General features: G+C 45.3%; 9 non-coding genes across 9 annotated transcripts; 3 read left to right on the top strand and 6 right to left on the bottom strand.

Annotated features, from left to right (window-relative positions):
- The first annotated feature begins 1,911 nt into the window (after positions 1 to 1,911).
- LOC121271892 lies at positions 1,912 to 2,102 on the top strand. Its single transcript, XR_005941808.1, has one exon. It is a non-coding gene; the product is annotated as a U2 spliceosomal RNA (small nuclear RNA).
- A 1,888-nt stretch (positions 2,103 to 3,990) lies between these two features.
- LOC121271894 lies at positions 3,991 to 4,181 on the top strand. Its single transcript, XR_005941810.1, has one exon. It is a non-coding gene; the product is annotated as a U2 spliceosomal RNA (small nuclear RNA).
- A 1,834-nt stretch (positions 4,182 to 6,015) lies between these two features.
- On the top strand, positions 6,016 to 6,206 carry LOC121271846. The gene has a single exon (XR_005941769.1). It is a non-coding gene; the product is annotated as a U2 spliceosomal RNA (small nuclear RNA).
- A 1,533-nt stretch (positions 6,207 to 7,739) lies between these two features.
- On the bottom strand, positions 7,740 to 7,930 carry LOC121271895. The gene has a single exon (XR_005941811.1). It is a non-coding gene; the product is annotated as a U2 spliceosomal RNA (small nuclear RNA).
- A 1,859-nt stretch (positions 7,931 to 9,789) lies between these two features.
- Positions 9,790 to 9,980, bottom strand: LOC121271844. The gene has a single exon (XR_005941768.1). It is a non-coding gene; the product is annotated as a U2 spliceosomal RNA (small nuclear RNA).
- A 1,858-nt stretch (positions 9,981 to 11,838) lies between these two features.
- LOC121271905 lies at positions 11,839 to 12,029 on the bottom strand. Its single transcript, XR_005941821.1, has one exon. It is a non-coding gene; the product is annotated as a U2 spliceosomal RNA (small nuclear RNA).
- A 1,864-nt stretch (positions 12,030 to 13,893) lies between these two features.
- On the bottom strand, positions 13,894 to 14,084 carry LOC121271907. The gene has a single exon (XR_005941823.1). It is a non-coding gene; the product is annotated as a U2 spliceosomal RNA (small nuclear RNA).
- Positions 14,085 to 15,946: 1,862 nt separating this feature from the next.
- LOC121271848 lies at positions 15,947 to 16,129 on the bottom strand. The gene has a single exon (XR_005941771.1). It is a non-coding gene; the product is annotated as a U2 spliceosomal RNA (small nuclear RNA).
- A 1,860-nt stretch (positions 16,130 to 17,989) lies between these two features.
- Positions 17,990 to 18,180, bottom strand: LOC121271900. Its single transcript, XR_005941816.1, has one exon. It is a non-coding gene; the product is annotated as a U2 spliceosomal RNA (small nuclear RNA).
- Between the last annotated feature and the right edge of the window lie 1,505 nt (positions 18,181 to 19,685).

The raw sequence follows: 19,685 nt of genomic DNA, 5'->3' as shown, positions 1-19,685 counted from the left end.
TTGCTGTACGTGGCCCAGTTCTGGCCTATTCCACACTCCTGTGTGGTGGCGATCACCCGAGCCATCTTCCACTTTATCTGGTGGTCGAAAATAGATCGTGTCCGCAGGGACACGATGTACAAGCCTCCAGATAAAGGGGGAAAAAACGTGCCCAACATCGCCCTCATACTGATGGCCACCTTTGTGTGCGGCTGCATCAAGTGGTGCGTAGACCCTCAGTATGCAAACACCAAGTGTCACTACATGCTGAGGTTCTACCTGTCCCTGGTGTTACGAAGGATGGGTTTGGCTACCCTGCCGCGGAACTCTCCAAGTAGTTGGACCGTGCCGTACCACCTGTCCCTCGTGGGAAAATTTATGCAGAGAAACACCTTTGACTGCAAGTCCATCAGGCAGTGGTCAGTACGTAATGACTTAAAGGCCCTGAGGGAAAAGGAAAGGGTGGATCCTGTGGGATGGTTCCCTGAGCAAACTGACAAAGTTATTTGGCAGAATGCCTCATCGCCGGAACTTTCCAACAAGTACCAAGACGTAGCTTGGCTGGTGGTGAGAAAGGCCCACCCTGTAAGATCCTTCCTACACGCCAAGAGTCTCAACCCCTCTGCATGTTACCCTCGAGGTGGCTGTGGTGGGGAAGAGACCGTTGTTCACCTCCTTGTAGATTGTGTCTTTGCGAAGAAGGTCTGGAGAGAGATGCAGTGGTTTTTGTCGCGGTTCATCCCGAGCAATTCTGTGAAACAGGACTCTGTGCTCTACGGGCTGTTCCCAGGGACACACACCGAGACAAACATCAACTGCAGCTGGAGGATCATCAACTTGGTGAAAGACGCTCTTTGGTCTGCCAGAAACATGTTGGTTTTCCAGCGCAAAGAGTTGTCCCCGACTGAGTGTTGCAGACTGGCACATTCCAAGGTCCAGGACTACGTGCTGAGGGACAGAGTTAAGCTTGGGGCAGCCGCAGCAAAGGCGCAATGGTGGAAGGCATGCTGCTTAAGACCTTTCTGTCAGAGTGCACTGGGGGCTGAGAACTGTAAAGAGCCCCTCAGGCTGTACAGATTAAAGTGAATGTCTGCCAATGATTGTAATATTCATTGTTTGTTCTGATACACCTTGTGATAGGAGCTGTCCTAGAGAACCAGATATTGTTGTATATATTTCATCTCTTCAAATCAAAGAATTCAGCTAGCAATCCTCTTTGTGTCGTCGGTGTCTTTGCGTAAGGTGGAAAACACAACATGGAGGACCCCCATTTAAGGTGTTTGGGAAAAGAACCAAGGCGACATGAGGAGAAACCTTCTTGTTCAGCAAGTGGTTAGAATCTGCAATGCACTGCCTGAGAGTGTGCTGGAGGCAGTTTCAAGAGTGGCTTTCGAAAGAGAATCGGATAATGATCTGAAGAGAAAATATTTGCAGGGCTACGGGGGAAAGGCAGGTGAGTGGTACTAGGGGAGTTGCTCTTGCAGAGAGCTAGCACAGACATGACAGGCCGAATGGCCTCCTATTTGCTGTAACCATTCTACGATTCTACATGTGCAGCTCTGCACAGTTGGCTGCTGCATTGTCACTCATGCCCTGCAAGACACGCAACTGCTTTCGAAAGATGGTCCACAGCAGTCTCTGACAGTGACCTCCATGTGGATAGGCACAAGCCTCTCGCATCTGATTGGTGGAATACTTGCCATCTACATAACTCTGATGCAGTCTCACTGAAAAAGGGAGAACAAAGGCAACTTCTGTAATTTAACCTTCTGTTCCAATTAGAAATGCCGGGAGAAATATGGCAAAAGTGAAACCGTCTCTGCTTATATATATATATGTATATAGATATCTATATAAGTCATTGAACGCTGTCAGTCTGCTTTAAAGGAGGGAAGGCATATGGCACTCGGGGAAGTCAAGAGCAGAGCTGGCATCGCTTCTCGGCCTTTTGGCTAAGATCAAGTGTAGTATCTGTTCTTATCAGTTTAATATCTGATATGTCCTTTATCTGGGGACTGTATGTTAAATTGATTTTTGGAGCAGGGAGATGGAAAGGGGCCTTTCTCTGTCTGCTCCACGCATTGACCCAGTATTGCAGTATCTCTGGCAACGGTGCACCTCCCTCTTTCCAGGGCGTTTCCAATGCTAAAAATAATATTTTTACAAACGTCTGCATTCTTTACTTTTCATCATGTTCATGTTTCAAAACCCAACTTTCTTTCTTTCTCTCACACTCACCCGCATTAGCTACGCACAAAAAACACGCACGCTCACCCAACACTCACAGACAAGACAGCACTCTCATCTCTCAAACACTCTACGCCACTCATACAGAAGCATCTTTCACTTGCAAATACACCTCTCAAACGCTCTCTCCGTGTTGATCAGGCTGCGCACTGATGTGTGAAAACTGGGCAGTTGACCGTACGACCTCATCACCACATTGCCCCACGTCCAATAGCATGCCGGAATGTATATAATGTAAAGTCCTTACTTATGAAATGTCGACAAAGTAAACAAGGCTCGTGACGGCCTGTCACAATGCTACACCTTAGAGCAACAGCGCTCAGTGCAACCACTCCTTCAGCAGCAGAATTACAGTGCGAACAACCCTGCCCACTCATCGTTTCTCCATGCATCCAGGAGTAGGTGATGCATTCACTGAAGGTGATGGCGAAGGACGCACATGAGCAAAGAATCACCCAACTTAAACATTGGACAAAAGGTATGACTACAACACTCAACCGATGGAACCTGAAATCCGGCAGAAGTCACCAGCATCTGTCCAGAACCATGATCATATCAAGTACGAGCACCCGTTGTGAAGAAACCGATGGCGAATCAGGGAAGTACCAGAACAAGAAACACCAAGTAACCCCATCGCGAGCAGAACGCGATCTAAGACACGATCCCAGCGCAACACTCCTACAGACAACCAGAATTGTGAGAACGTATAGCAATCTCAAACCAACTTCACAGTATCAACAAACCACCATTCTGTTCCAGAGACTCATAAGGTGATCACTTTGTACAATTGTATGTTCAAACACAGAAGAACAATTTGTTGTAATGTAAATAGTCCGTATTATTTAAGGGTACAACTTGGAGTTGTTGTGGTATACCTTTAAGGAACGTATCTAAAATTGCTGTGCATCGCCAGGCAGGCTGTGACGTATATACTCATGTATAATTATCGGGCCGAAGATAGGAGCTGTCCTAGAGACCCAGATATTGTTGTATATATTTCATCTCTTCAAATCAAAGAATTGAGCTTGCAATCCTCTTTGTGTCGTCGGTGTCTTTGCGTAAGGTGGAAAACTCAACATGGAGGACCCCCATTTAAGGTGTTTAGCAAAAGAACCAAGGCGACATGAGCAGAAACCTTCTTGCTCAGCGAGTGGTTAGATTCTGCAATGCACTGCCTGAGAGTGTGCTGGAGGCAGTTTCAAGAGTGGCTTTCAAAAGAGAATCGGATAATGATCTGAAGAGAAAATATTTGCAGGGCTACGGGGGAAAGGCAGGTGAGTGGCACTAGGGGAGTTGCTCTTGCAGAGTGCTAGCACAGACACGACAGGCCGAATGGACTTCCAATTTGCTGTACCCATTCTAGGATTCTACGTGTGCAGCTCTGCACATTTGGCTGCTGCATTGTCACTCATGCCCTGCAAGACACGCAACTGCTTTCCAAAGATGGTCCACAGCAGTCTCTGACAGTGACCTCCATGCGGATAGGCACAAGCCTCTCGCATCTGATTGGTGGAATACTTGCCATCTACATAACTCTGATGCAGTCTCACTGAAAAAGGGAGAACAAAGGCAACTTCTGTAAATTAACCTTCTGTTCCAATTAGAAATGCCGGGAGAAATATGGCAAAAGTGAAACAGTCAGTGCTTATTTATATATATATTTATATATGTATATATATATCTATACAAGTCATTGAACGCTGTCAGTCTGCTTTAAAGGAGGGAAGGCATATGGCACTCGGGGAAGTCAAGAGCGGCGCTGGCATCGCTTCTCGGCCTTTTGGCTAAGATCAAGTGTAGTATTTGTTCTTATCAGTTTAATATCTGATATGTCCCTTATCTGGGGACCGTATATTAAATTGATCTTTGGGGCAGGGCGATGGAGTAGGGGCTTGCTCTATCTGCTCCACGCATCGACCCAGTATTGCAGTATCTCTGGCAACAGTGCACCTCCCTTTTTCCAGGGGTTTTTTAATGCTAAAAATAGTATTCTTACGAATGGCTGCTTTCTTTGCTTTTTAGCACGTTCATGTTTCAAAACCCAACTTTCTTTCTTTCTCTCACACTCACCCGCACTAGCTGCGCACAAAAAACACGCACGCTCACCCAACACTCACAGACAGCACTCTCATCTCTCAAACACTCTACGCCACTCATACAGAAGCATCTTTCACTTGCAACTACACCTCTCAAACGCTTTCTCCGTGTTGATCAGTCTGCGCACCGATGTGTGCAAACTGGGCAGTTGACCGTACTACCTCATCACCACATTGCCCCACGTCCAATAGCATGCCGGAATGTATATATTGTAAAGTCCTTACTTATGAAATGTCGACAAAGTAAACAAGGCTCGTGACGGCCTGTCACAATGCTACACCTTAGAGCAACAGCGCTCAGTGCAACCAATCCTTCAGCAGCAGAATTACAGTGCGAACAACCCTGCCCACTCATCGTTTATCCATGCATCCAGGAGTAGGTGATGCATTCACTGAAGGTGATGACGAAGGACACACATGAGTAAAGAATCATCCAACTTAAACATTGGACAAAAGTTATGGCTACAACACCCAACCGATGGAACATGAAATACGGCAGAAGTCAGCCGCATCTGTCCAGAACCATGATCATATCAAGTACAAGCACCCATTGTGAAGAAACCGATGGCGAATCAGGGAAGTACCAGAACAAGAAACACCAGGTAACCCCATTGCGAGCAGAACGCAATCTAAGACACGATATCAGCGCAACACTCCTACAGACAACCAGAATTGTGAGAACGTATAGCAATCTCAAACCAACTGCACAGTATCAACAAACCACCATTCTTTTCCAGAGCCTCATAAGGTGATTACTTTGTACAATTGTATGTTCAAACACAGAAGAACAATTTGTTGTAATGTAAATAGTTCTTATTATTTAAGGGTACAACTTGGAGTTGTTGTGGTATACCTTTAAGGAGCGTATCTAAAATTGCTGTGCATCGCCAGGCAGAGTGTGACGTATATACTCATGTATAATTACTGGGCTGCAGATAGGAGCTGTCCTAGAGACCCAGATATTGTTGTATATATTTCATCTCTTCAAATCAAAATTTGAGCTAGCAATCCTCTTTGTTTTGTCGGTGTCTTTGCGTAAGGTGGAAAACACAACATGGAGGACCCCTATTTAAGGTGTTTGGCAAAAGAACCAAGGCGACATGAGGAGAAAACTTCTTGCTCAGCGAGTGGTTAGAATCTGCAATGCACTGCCTGAGAGTGTGCTGGAGGCAGTTTCAAGAGTGGCTTTCAAAAGAGAATCGGATAATGATCTGAAGAGAAAATATTTGCAGGGCTACGGGGGAAAGGCAGGTGAGGGGCACTAGGGGAGTTGCTCTTGCAGAGTGCTAGCACAGACACGACAGGCCGAATGGCCTTCCAATTTGCTGTACCCATTCTAGGATTCTACGTGTGCAGCTCTGCACAGTTGGCTGCTGCATTGTCACTCATGCCCTGCAAGACACGCAACTGCTTTCCAAAGAAGGTCCACAGCAGTCTCTGACAGTGACCTCCATGCGGATAGGCACAAGCCTCTCGCATCTGATTGGTGGAATACTTGCCATCTACATAACTATGATGCAGTCTCACTGAAAAAGGGAGAACAAAGGCAACTTCTGTAAATATGGCAAACGTGAAACCGTCAGTGCTTATATAGATATATATATGTATATCCATATAAGTCATTGAACGCTGTCAGTCTGCTTTAAAGGCGGGAAGGCATATGGTACTCGGGGAAGTCAAGAGCGGCACTGTCATCGCTTCTCGGCCTTTTGGCTAAGATCAAGCGTAGTATCTGTTATTATCACTTTAATATCTGCTATGTCCTTTATCTGGGGACCGTATATTAACTTGATTTTTGGAGCAGGGAGATGGAATAGGGTCTTGTTCTTTCAGCTCTACACATCGACCCAGCATTGCAGTATCTCTGGCAATGGTGCACCTCCCTCTTTCCAAGGCATTTTCAATGCTAAAAATAGTATTCTTACCAATGTCTGCCTTCTTTACTGGTTACAGCAAATTGGAAGGCCATTTGGCCTGTCATGTCTGTGCTAGCACTCTGCAAGAGCAACTCCCCTAGTGCCACTCACCTGCCTTTCCCCCGTAGCCCTGCAACTATTTTCTCCTCAGATCATTATCCGATTCTCTTTCGAAAGCCACTCTTGAAAGTGCCTCCAGCACACTCTCAGGCAGTGCATTGCAGATTCTAACCACTCGCTGAGCAAGAAGGTTTCTGCTCATGTCGCCTTGGTTCTTTTGCCAAACACCTTAAATGGGGGTCCTCCATGTCGTGTTTTCCACCTTACGCAAAGACACGGACGACACAAAGAGGATTGCTAGCTCAATCCTTTGATTTGAAGAGATGAAATATATACAACAATGTCTGGGTCTCTAGTACAGCTCCTTTCTTCGGCCCAGTATATACATGAGTATATACGTCACACTCTGCCTGGCGATGCACAGCAATTTTAGATACGCTCCTTAAAGGTGTACCACAACAACTCCAAGTTGTACCCTTAAATAATAAGAACTATTTACATTACAACAAATTGTTCTTCTGTGTTTGAACATACAATTGTACAAAGTGATCACCTTATGAGTCTCTGGAACAGAATGGTGGTTTGTTGATACTGAGAAGTTGGTTTGAGATTGCTATACGTTCTCACAATTCTGGTTGTCTGTAGGAGTGTTGCGCTGAGATCGTGTCTTGGATCGCGTTCTGCTCGCGATCCGGTTACTTGGTGTTACTTGTTCTGGTACTTCCCTGATTCGCCATCGGTTTCTTCCAACGGGTGCTCGTACGTGATATGATCCTGGTTCTGGACAGATGCTGCTGACTTCTGCCGGATTTCAGGTTCCATCGGTTGGATGTTGTAGTCATACCTTTTGTCCAATGTTTAAGTTGGGTGATTCTTTGCTCATGTGCGTCCTTCGCCATCACCTTCAGTGAATGCATCACCTACTCCTGGATGCATGGAGAAACGATGAGTGTGCAGGGTTGTTCGCACTGTAATTCTGCTGCTGAAGGAGTGGTTGCACTGAGCGCTGTTGCTCTAAGGTGTAGCATTGTGACAGGCCGTCACGAGCCTTGTTTACTTTGTCGACATTTCATAAGTAAGGACTTTACATTATATACATTCCGGCATGCTATTGGACGTGGGGCAATGTGGTGATGAGGTCGTACGGTCAACTGCCCAGTTTGCACACATCGGTGCGCAGACTGATCAACACGGAGAGAGCGTTTGAGAGGTGCATTTGCAAGTAAACGATGCTTCTGTGTGAGTGGCGTAGAGTGTTTGAGAGATGAGAGTGCTGTCTGTGAGTGTTGGGTGAGCGTGCATGTTTTTTGTGCGTAGCTAGTGCGGGTGAGTGTGAGAGAAAGAAAGAAAATTGGGTTTTGAAACATGAACATGCTGAAAAGTAAAGAAAGCAGACTTTTGTAAGAATACTATTTTTAGCATTGAAAAACCCCTGGAAAAAGGGAGGTGCACCGTTGCAAGAGATACTGCAATACTGGGTCCATGCTTGGAGCAGACAGAGCAAGCCCCTATTCCATCTGCCTGCTCCAAAAATCAAATTAATATATGGTCCCCAGATAAGGGACATATCAGATATTAAACTGATAAAAACAGATACTACACTTGATCTTAGCCAAAAGGCCGAGAAGCAATGCCAGCGCCGCTCTTGACTTCCCCGAGTGCCATATGCCTTCCCTCCTTTAAAGCAGGCTGACAGCGTTCAATGACTTATGTAGATATATATATATAAGCGCTGACGGTTTCACTTTTGCCATATTTCTCCCGGCATTTCTAATTGGAAAAGAAGGTTAATTTACAGAAGTTGCCTTTGTTCTCCCTTTTTCAGTGAGACTGCATCATAGTTATGTAGATGGCAAGTATTCCACCAATCAGATGCGAGAGGCTTGTGCCTATCCGCATGGAGGTCACTGTCAGAGACTGCTGTGGACCATCTTTGGAAAGCAGTTGCGGGTCTTGCAGGGCATGAGTGACAATGCAGCAGCCAACTGTCCAGAGCTGCACACGTAGAATCGTAGAATGGTTACAGCAAATTGGAAGGCCATTCGGCCTGTCATGTCTGTGCTAGCAGTCTGCAAGAGCAACTCCCCTAGTGCCACTCACCTGCCCTTCCCCCGTAGCCCTGCAAATATTTTCTCTTCAGATCATTATCCGATTCTCTTTCGAAAGCCACTCTTGAAAGTGCCTCCAGCACACTCTCAGGCAGTGCATTGCAGATTCTAACCACTCGCTGAGCAAGAAGGTTTCTGCTCATGTCGCCTTGGTTCTTTTGCCAAACACCTTAAATGGGGGTCCTCCATGTTGTGTTTTCCACCTTACGCAAAGACACCGACGACACAAAGAGGATTGCTAGCTGAATTCTTTGATTTGAAGAGATGAAATATATACAACAATATCCGGGTCTCTAGGACAGCTCCTATCTTCGGCCCGATAATTATACATGAGTATATACTTCACAGCCTGCCTGGCGATGCACAACCATTTTAGATACGCTCCTTAAAGGTATACCACAACAACTCCAAGTTGTACCCTTAAATAATAAGAACTATTTACATTACAACAAATTGTTCTGCGTTTGAACATACAATTGTACAAAGTGATCACCTTATGAGTCTCTGGAACAGAATGGTGGTTTGTTGATACTGTGAAGTTGGTTTGAGATTGCTATACGTTCTCACAATTCTGGTTGTCTGTAGGAGTGTTGCGCTGGGATCGTGTCTTAGATCGCGTTCTGCTCGCGATGGGGTTACTTGGTGTTTCTTGTTCTGGTACTTCCCTGATTCGCCATCGGTTTCTTCACAACGGGTGCTCGTACTTGATATGATCATGGTTCTGGACAGATGCTGGTGATTTCTGCCGGATTTCAGGTTCCATCGGTTGGGTGTTGTAGTCATACCTTTTGTCCAATGTTTAAGTTGGGTGATTCTTTGCTCATGTGCGTCCTTCGCCACCACCTTCAGTGAATGCATCACCTACTCCTGGATGCATGGAGAAACGACGAGTGGGCAGGGTTGTTCGTACTGTAATTCTGCTGCTGAAGGAGTGGTTGCACTGAGCGCTGTTTTTTCTAAGGTGTAGCATTGTGACAGGCCGTCACGAGCCTTGTTTACTTTGTCGACATTTCATAAGTAAGGACTTTATAATATATACATTCCGGCATGCTATTGGACGTGGAGCAATGTGGTGATGAGGTAGTACGGTCAACTGCCCAGTTTTCACACATCGGTGCGCAGACTGATCAACACGGAGAAAGCGTTTGAGAGGTGTATTTGCAAGTGAAAGATGCTGCTGTATGAGTGGCGTAGAGTATTTGAGAGATGAGAGTGCTGTCTGTGAGTGTTGGGTGAGCGTGCGTGTTTTTTGTGCGTAGCTAGTGCGGGTGAGTGTGAGAGAAAGAAAGAAAGTTGGGTTTTGAAACATGAACATGCTGAAAAGTAAAGAATGCAGACGTTTGTAAGAATACTATTTTTTGCATTGAAAATGCCCTGGAAAAAGGGAGGTGCACCATTGCCAGAGATACTGCAATACTGGGTCAAGGCGTGGAGCGGACAGAGAAAGCCCCTATTCCATCTCCCTGTCTCAAAAATCAATTTAACATACGGTCCCCAGATAAGGGACATATCAGATATTAAACTGATAAGAACAGACACTATACTTGCGCTTAGCCAAAAGGCCGAGAAGCGATGTCAGTGCCGCTCTTGACTTCCCCGAGTGCCAAATGCCTTCCCTCCTTTAAAGCAGACTGTCAGAGTTCAATAACATATATATATACATATATATCTATATAAGCACTGACGGTTTCACTTTTGCCATATTTCTCCCAGCATTTCTAATTGGAACAGAAGGTTAATTTACGGAAGTTGCCTTTGTTCTCCATTTTACAGTGAGACTGCATCAGAGTTATGTAGATGGCAAGTATTCCACCAATCAGATGCGAGAGGCTTGTGCCTATCCGCATGGAGGTCACTGTCAGAGACTGCTGTGGACCATCTTTGGAAAGCAGTTGCGTGTCTTGCAGGGCATGAGTGACATTTCAGCAGCCAACTGTGCAGAGCTGCACATGTAGAATCCTAGAATGGTTACAGCAAATAGGAGGCCATTCGGCCTGTCGTGTCTGTGCTAGCTCTCTGAAAGAGCAACTCCCCTAGTGCCGCTCACCTGCCTTTCCCCCGTAGCCCTGCAAATATTTTCTCTTCAGATCATTATCGGATTCTCTTTTGAAAGCCACTCTTGAAAATGCCTGCTGCACACTCTCAGGCAGTGCATTGCAGATTCTAACCACTCGCTGAGCAAGAAGGTTTCTCCTCATGTCGCCTTGGTTCTTTTGCCAAACACCTTAAATGGGGGTCCTCCATGTTGTGTTTTCCACCTTACGCAAAGACACCGACGACACAAAGAGGATTGTTAGCTGAATTCTTTGATTTGAAAAGATGAAATATATACAATAATATCTGGGACAGCTCCTATCTTCGGCCCGATAATCATACATGAGTATATACGTCACACCCTGCCTGGCGATGCACAGCAATTTTAGATACGCTCCTTAAAGGTATACCACAACAACTCCAAGTTGTACCCTTAAATAATAAGAACTATTTACATTACAACAAATTGTTCTTCTGCGTTTGAACATACAATTGTACAAAGTGATCACCTTATGAGTCTCTGGAACAGAATGGTGGTTTGTTGATACTGTGAAGTTGGTTTGAGATTGCTATACGTTCTCACAATTCTGGTTGTCTGTAGGAGTGTTGCGCTGGGATCGTGTCTTAGATCGCGTTCTGCTCGCGATGGGGTTACTTGGTGTTTCTTGTTCTGGTACTTCCCTGATTCGCCATCGGTTTCTTCACAACGGGTGCTCGTACTTGATATGATCATGGTTCTGGACAGATGCTGGTGACTTCTGCCGGATTTCAGGTTCCATCGGTTGGGTGTTGTAGTCATACCTTTTGTCCAATGTTTAAGTTGGGTGATTCTTTGCTCATGTGCGTCCTTCGCCACCACCTTCAGTGAATGCATCACCTACTCCTGGATGCATGGAGAAACGATGAGTGGGCAGGGTTGTTCGTACTCTAATCCTGCTGCTGAAGGAGTGGTTGCACTGAGCGCTGTTGCTCTAAGGTGTAGCATTGTGACAGGCCGTCACGAGCCTTGTTTACTTTGTCGACATTTCATAAGTAAGGACTTTACAATATATACATTCCGGCATGCTATTGGATGTGGGGCAATGTGGTGATGAGGTAGTACGGTCAACTGCCCAGTTTTCACACATCGATGCGCAGACTGATCAACACGGAGAAAGCGTTTGAGTGGTGTATTTGCAAGTGAAAGATGCTGCTGTATGAGTGGCGTAGAGTATTTGAGAGATGAAAGTGCTGCCTGTGAGTGTTGGGTGAGCGTGCATGCTTTTTGTGCATAGCTAGTGCGGGTGAGTGTGAGAGAAAGAAAGAAAGTTGGGTTTTGAAACATGAACATGCTGAAAAGTAAAGAAAGCAGACGTTTGTAAGAATACTATTTTTAGCATTGAAAATGCCCTGGAAAAAGGGAGGTGCACCGTTGCCAGATATACTGCAATACTGGGTCGATGCGTGGAGCAGACAGAGAAAGCCCCTATTCCATCTCCCTGTCTCAAAAATCAATTTAATATACGGTCCCCAAATAAGGGACATATGAGATATTAAACTGATAAGAACCGATACTACACTTGATCTTAGCCAAAAAGCCAAGATGCGATGCTAGCACCGCTCTTGACTTCCCCGAGTGCCAAATGCCTTCCCTCCTTTAAAGCAGACTGTCAGCGTTCAATAACTTATATATATATATATACATATATATCTATATAAGCACTGACGGTTTCACTTTTGCCATATTTCTCCCGGCATTTCTGATTGGAACAGAAGGTTAATTTACGGAAGTTGCCTTTGTTCTCCCTTTTTCAGTGAGACTGCATCAGAGTTATGTAGATGGCAAGTATTCCACCAATCAGATGCGAGAGGCTTGTGCCTATCCGCATGGAGGTCACTGTCAGAGACTGCTGTGGACCATCTTTGGAAAGCAGTTGCGTGTCTTGCAGGGCATGAGTGACAACGCAGCAGCCAACTGTGCAGAGCTGCACATGTAGAATCGTAGAATGGTTACAGCAAATAGGAGGCCATTCGGCCTGTCATGTCTGTGCTAGCTCTCTGCAAGAGCAACTCCCCTAGTGCCGCTCACCTGCCTTTCCCCCGTAGCCCTGCAAATATTTTCTCTTCAGATCATTATCGGATTCTCTTTTGAAAGCCACTCTTGAAAATGCCTGCTGCACACTCTCAGGCAGTGCATTGCAGATTCTAACCACTCGCTGAGCAAGAAGGTTTCTCCTCATGTCGCCTTGGTTCTTTTGCCAAACACCTTAAATGGGGGTCCTCCATGTTGTGTTTTCCACCTTACGCAAAGACACCGACGACACAAAGAGGATTGTTAGCTGAATTCTTTGATTTGAAGAGATGAAATATATACAATAATATCTGGGACAGCTCCTATCTTCGGCCCGATAATCATACATGAGTATATACGTCACACCCTGCCTGGCGATGCACAGCAATTTTAGATACGCTCCTTAAAGGTATACCACAACAACTCCAAGTTGTACCCTTAAATAATAAGAACTATTTACATTACAACAAATTGTTCTTCTGCGTTTGAACATACAATTGTACAAAGTGATCACCTTATGAGTCTCTGGAACAGAATGGTGGTTTGTTGATACTGTGAAGTTGGTTTGAGATTGCTATACGTTCTCACAATTCTGGTTGTCTGTAGGAGTGTTGCGCTGGGATCGTGTCTTAGATCGCGTTCTGCTCGCGATGGGGTTACTTGGTGTTTCTTGTTCTGGTACTTCCCTGATTCGCCATCGGTTTCTTCACAACGGGTGCTCGTACTTGATATGTTCATGGTTCTGGACAGATGCTGGTGACTTCTGCCGGATTTCAGGTTCCATCGGTTGGGTGTTGTAGTCATACCTTTTGTCCAATGTTTAAGTTGGGTGATTCTTTGCTCATGTGCGTCCTTCGCCACCACCTTCAGTGAATGCATCACCTACTCGTGGATGCATGGAGAAACGATGAGTGGGCAGGGTTGTTCGTGCTGCAATTCTGCTGCTGAAGGAGTGGTTGCACTGAGCGCTGTTGCTCTAAGGTGTAGCATTGTGACAGGCCGTCACGAGCCTTGTTTACTTTGTCGACATTTCATAAGTAAGGACTTTACAATATACACATTCCGTCATGCTATTGGACGTGGGGCAATGTGGTGATGAGGTAGTACGGTCAACTGCCCAGTTTTCACACATCGATGCGCAGACTGATCAACACGGAGAAAGCGTTTGAGAGGTGTATTTGCAAGTGAAAGATGCTGCTGTATGAGTGGCGTAGAGTATTTGAGAGATGAGAGTGCTGTCTGTGAGTGTTGGGTGAGCATGCGTGTTTTTTGTGCGTAGCTAGTGCGGGTGAGTGTGAGAGAAAGAAAGAAAGTTGGGTTTTGAAACATGAACATGCTGAAAAGTAAAGAAAGCAGACATTTGTAAGAATACTACTTTTAGCATTGAAAATGCCCTGGAAAAAGGGAGGTGCACCGTTGCCAGATATACTGCAATACTGAGTCAAGGCGTGGAGCAGACAGAGAAAGCCCCTATTCCATCTACCTGTCTCAAAAATCAATTTAATATACAGTCCCCAGATAAGGGCCATATCAGATATTAAACTGATAAGAACAGATACTACACTGGATCTTAGCCAAAAGGCCGAGAAGCGATGCCAGCGCCGCTCTTGACTTCCCCGAGTGCCAAATGCCTTCCCTCCTTTAAAGCAGACTGTCAGCGTTCAATAACTTATATATATATATACATATATATCTATATAAGCACTGACGGTTTCACTTTTGCCATATTTCTCCCGGCATTTCTAATTGGAACAGAAGGTTAATTTACGGAAGTTGCCTTTGTTCTCCCTTTTTCAGTGAGACTGCATCAGAGTTATGTAGATGGCAAGTATTCCACCAATCAGATGCGAGAGGCTTGTGCCTATCCGCATGGAGGTCACTGTCAGAGACTGCTGTGGACCATCTTTGGAAAGCAGTTGCGTGTCTTGCAGGGCATGAGTGACAATGCAGCAGCCAACTGTGCAGAGCTGCACATGTAGAATCCTAGAATGGTTACAGCAAATAGGAGGCCATTCGGCCTGTCATGTCTGTGCTAGCTCTCTGCAAGAGCAACTCCCCTAGTGCCGCTCACCTGCCTTTCCCCCGTAGCCCTGCAAATATTTTCTCTTCAGATCATTATCGGATTCTCTTTTGAAAGCCACTCTTGAAAATGCCTGCTGCACACTCTCAGGCAGTGCATTGCAGATTCTAACCACTCGCTGAGCAAGAAGGTTTCTCCTCATGTCACCTTGGTTCTTTTGCCAAACACCTTAAATGGGGGTCCTCCATGTTGTGTTTTCCACCTTACGCAAAGACACCGACGACACAAAGAGGATTGTTAGCTGAATTCTTTGATTTGAAAAGATGAAATATATACAATAATATCTGGGACAGCTCCTATCTTCGGCCCGATAATCATACATGAGTATATACGTCACACCCTGCCTGGCGATGCACAGCAATTTTAGATACGCTCCTTAAAGGTATACCACAACAACTCCAAGTTGTACCCTTAAATAATAAGAACTATTTACATTACAACAAATTGTTCTTCTGCGTTTGAACATACAATTGTACAAAGTGATCACCTTATGAGTCTCTGGAACAGAATGGTGGTTTGTTGATACTGTGAAGTTGGTTTGAGATTGCTATACGTTCTCACAATTCTGGTTGTCTGTAGGAGTGTTGCGCTGGGATCGTGTCTTAGATCGCGTTCTGCTCGCGATAGGGTTACTTGGTGTTTCTTGTTCTGGTACTTCCCTGATTCGCCATCGGTTTCTTCACAACGGGTGCTCGTACTTGATATGATCATGGTTCTGGACAGATGCTGGTGACTTCTGCCAGATTTCAGGTTCCATCGGTTGGGTGTTGTAGTCATACCTTTTGTCCAATGTTTAAGTTGGGTGATTCTTTGCTCATGTGCGTCCTTCGCCACCACCTTCAGTGAATGCATCACCTACTCCTGGATGCATGGAGAAACGATGAGTGGGCAGGGTTGTTCGTACTGTAATCCTGCTGCTGAAGGAGTGGTTGCACTGAGCGCTGTTGCTCTAAGGTGTAGCATTGTGACAGGCCGTCACGAGCCTTGTTTACTTTGTCGACATTTCATAAGTAAGGACTTTACAATATATACATTCCGTCATGCTATTGGACGTGGGGCAATGTGGTGATGAGGTAGTACGGTCAACTGCCCAGTTTTCACACATCGATGCGCAGACTGATCAACACGGAGAAAGCGTTTGAGAGGTGTATTTGCAAGTGAAAGATGCTGCTGTATGAGTGGCGTAGAGTATTTGAGAGATGAGAGTGCTGTCTGTGAGTGTTGGGTGAGCGTGCGTGTTTTTTGTGCGTAGCTAGTGCGGGTGAGTGTGAGAGAAAGAAAGAAAGTTGGGTTTTGAAACATGAACATGCTGAAAAGTAAAGAAAGCAGACATTTGTAAGAATACTACTTTTAGCATTGAAAATGCCCTGGAAAAAGGGAGGTGCACCGTTGCCAGATATACTGGGTCAAGGCGTGGAGCGGACAGAGAAAGCCCCTATTCCATCTCCCTGTCTCAAAAATCAATTTAATATACGGTCCCCAGATAAGGGACATATCAGATATTAAACTGATAAGAACAGACACTACACTTGAGCTTAGCCAAAAGGCCGAGAAGCGATGCCAGCGCCGCTCTTGACTTCCCCGAGTGCCAAATGCCTTCCCTCCTTTAAAGCAGACTGTCAGAGTTCAATAACATATATATATATACATATATATCTATATAAGCACTGACGGTTTCACTTTTGCCATATTTCTCCCAGCATTTCTAATTGGAACAGAAGGTTAATTTACGGAAGTTGCCTTTGTTCTCCATTTTACAGTGAGACTGCATCAGAGTTATGTAGATGGCAAGTATTCCACCAATCAGATGCGAGAGGCTTGTGCCTATCCGCATGGAGGTCACTGTCAGAGACTGCTGTGGACCATCTTTGGAAAGCAGTTGCGTGTCTTGCAGGGCATGAGTGACATTTCAGCAGCCAACTGTGCAGAGCTGCACATGTAGAATCCTAGAATGGTTACAGCAAATAGGAGGCCATTCGGCCTGTCGTGTCTGTGCTAGCTCTCTGAAAGAGCAACTCCCCTAGTGCCACTCACCTGCCTTTCCCCCGTAGCCCTGCAAATATTTTCTCTTCAGATCATTATCGGATTCTCTTTTGAAAGCCACTCTTGAAAATGCCTGCTGCACACTCTCAGGCAGTGCATTGCAGATTCTAACCACTCGCTGAGCAAGAAGGTTTCTCCTCATGTCGCCTTGGTTCTTTTGCCAAACACCTTAAATGGGGGTCCTCCATGTTGTGTTTTCCACCTTACGCAAAGACACCGACGACACAAAGAGGATTGTTAGCTGAATTCTTTGATTTGAAAAGATGAAATATATACAATAATATCTGGGACAGCTCCTATCTTCGGCCCGATAATCATACATGAGTATATACGTCACACCCTGCCTGGCGATGCACAGCAATTTTAGATACGCTCCTTAAAGGTATACCACAACAACTCCAAGTTGTACCCTTAAATAATAAGAACTATTTACATTACAACAAATTGTTCTTCTGCGTTTGAACATACAATTGTACAAAGTGATCACCTTATGAGTCTCTGGAACAGAATGGTGGTTTGTTGATACTGTGAAGTTGGTTTGAGATTGCTATACGTTCTCACAATTCTGGTTGTCTGTAGGAGTGTTGCGCTGGGATCGTGTCTTAGATCGCGTTCTGCTCGCGATGGGGTTACTTGGTGTTTCTTGTTCTGGTACTTCCCTGATTCGCCATCGGTTTCTTCACAACGGGTGCTCGTACTTGATATGATCATGGTTCTGGACAGATGCTGGTGACTTCTGCCAGATTTCAGGTTCCATCGGTTGGGTGTTGTAGTCATACCTTTTGTCCAATGTTTAAGTTGGGTGATTCTTTGCTCATGTGCGTCCTTCGCCACCACCTTCAGTGAATGCATCACCTACTCCTGGATGCATGGAGAAACGATGAGTGGGCAGGGTTGTTCGTACTCTAATCCTGCTGCTGAAGGAGTGGTTGCACTGAGCGCTGTTGCTCTAAGGTGTAGCATTGTGACAGGCCGGCACGAGCCTTGTTTACTTTGTCGACATTTCATAAGTAAGGACTTTACAATATATACATTCCGGCATGCTATTGGACGTGGGGCAATGTGGTGATGAGGTAGTACGGTCAACTGCCCAGTTTTCACACATCGATGCGCAGACTGATCAACACGGAGAAAGCGTTTGAGAGGTGTATTTGCAAGTGAAAGATGCTGCTGTATGAGTGGCGTAGAGTATTTGAGAGATGAGAGTGCTGTCTGTAAGTGTTGGGTGAGCGTGCGTGTTTTTTGTGCGTAGCTAGTGCGGGTGAGTGTGAGAGAAAGAAAGAAAGTTGGGTTTTGAAACATGAACATGCTGAAAAGTAAAGAAAGCAGACTTTTGTAAGAATACTATTTTTAGCATTGAAAATGCCCTGGAAAAAGGGAGGTGCACCGTTGCCAGATATACTGCAATACTGGGTCAATGCGTGGAGCAGACAGAGAAAGCCCCTATTCCATCCACCTGTCCCAAAAATCAATTTAATATACGGTCCCCAGATAAGCGACATATCAGATATTAAACTGATAAGAACAGATACTACACTTGATCTTAGCCAAAAGGCCGAGAAGCAATGCCAGCGCCGCTCTTGTCTTCCCCGAGTGCCAAATGCCTTCCCTCCTTTAAAGCAGACTGTCAGCGTTCAATAACTTATATATATATATACAAATATATCGAGATAAGCACTGACAGTTTCACTTTTGCCATATTTCTCCCGGCATTTCTAATTGGAACAGAAGGTTAATTTACGGAAGTTGCCTTTGTTCTCCCTTTTTCAGTGAGACTGCATCATAGTTATGTAGATGGCAAGTATTCCACCAATCAGATGCGAGAGGCTTGTGCCTATCCGCATGGAGGTCACTGTCAGAGACTGCTGTGGACCATCTTTGGAAAGCAGTTGCGTGTCTTGCAGGGCATGAGTGACAATGCAGCAGCCAACTGTGCAGAGCTGCACATGTAGAATCCTAGAATGGTTACAGCAAATAGGAGGCCATTCGGCCTGTCATGTCTGTGCTAGCTCTCTGCAAGAGCAACTCCCCTAGTGCCCCTCACCTGCCTTTCCCCCGTAGCCCTGCAAATATTTTCTCTTGCGATCATTATCGGATTCTCTTTTGAAAGCCACTCTTGAAAATGCCTGCTGCACACTCTCAGGCAGTGCATTGCAGATTCTAACCACTCGCTGAGCAAGAAGGTTTCTCCTCATGTCGCCTTGGTTCTTTTGCCAAACACCTTAAATGGGGGTCCTCCATGTTGTGTTTTCCACCTTACGCAAAGACACCGACGACACAAAGAGGATTGTTAGCTGAATTCTTTGATTTGAAAAGATGAAATATATACAATAATATCTGGGACAGCTCCTATCTTCGGCCCGATAATCATACATGAGTATATACGTCACACCCTGCCTGGCGATGCACAGCAATTTTAGATACGCTCCTTAAAGGTATACCACAACAACTCCAAGTTGTACCCTTAAATAATAAGAACTATTTACATTACAACAAATTGTTCTTCTGCGTTTGAACATACAATTGTACAAAGTGATCACCTTATGAGTCTCTGGAACAGAATGGTGGTTTGTTGATACTGTGAAGTTGGTTTGAGATTGCTATACGTTCTCACAATTCTGGTTGTCTGTAGGAGTGTTGCGCTGGGATCGTGTCTTAGATCGCGTTCTGCTCGCGATAGGGTTACTTGGTGTTTCTTGTTCTGGTACTTCCCTGATTCGCCATCGGTTTCTTCACAACGGGTGCTCGTACTTGATATGATCATGGTTCTGGACAGATGCTGGTGACTTCTGCCAGATTTCAGGTTCCATCGGTTGGGTGTTGTAGTCATACCTTTTGTCCAATGTTTAAGTTGGGTGATTCTTTGCTCATGTGCGTCCTTCGCCACCACCTTCAGTGAATGCATCACCTACTCCTGGATGCATGGAGAAACGATGAGTGGGCAGGGTTGTTCGTACTGTAATCCTGCTGCTGAAGGAGTGGTTGCACTGAGCGCTGTTGCTCTAAGGTGTAGCATTGTGACAGGCCGTCACGAGCCTTGTTTACTTTGTCGACATTTCATAAGTAAGGACT

This window comes from Carcharodon carcharias, chromosome 31, assembly GCF_017639515.1.
Source record: "Carcharodon carcharias isolate sCarCar2 chromosome 31, sCarCar2.pri, whole genome shotgun sequence".
NCBI lineage: Eukaryota > Metazoa > Chordata > Chondrichthyes > Lamniformes > Lamnidae > Carcharodon > Carcharodon carcharias.
This window is presented reverse-complemented; position numbering and strand designations above follow the sequence as displayed.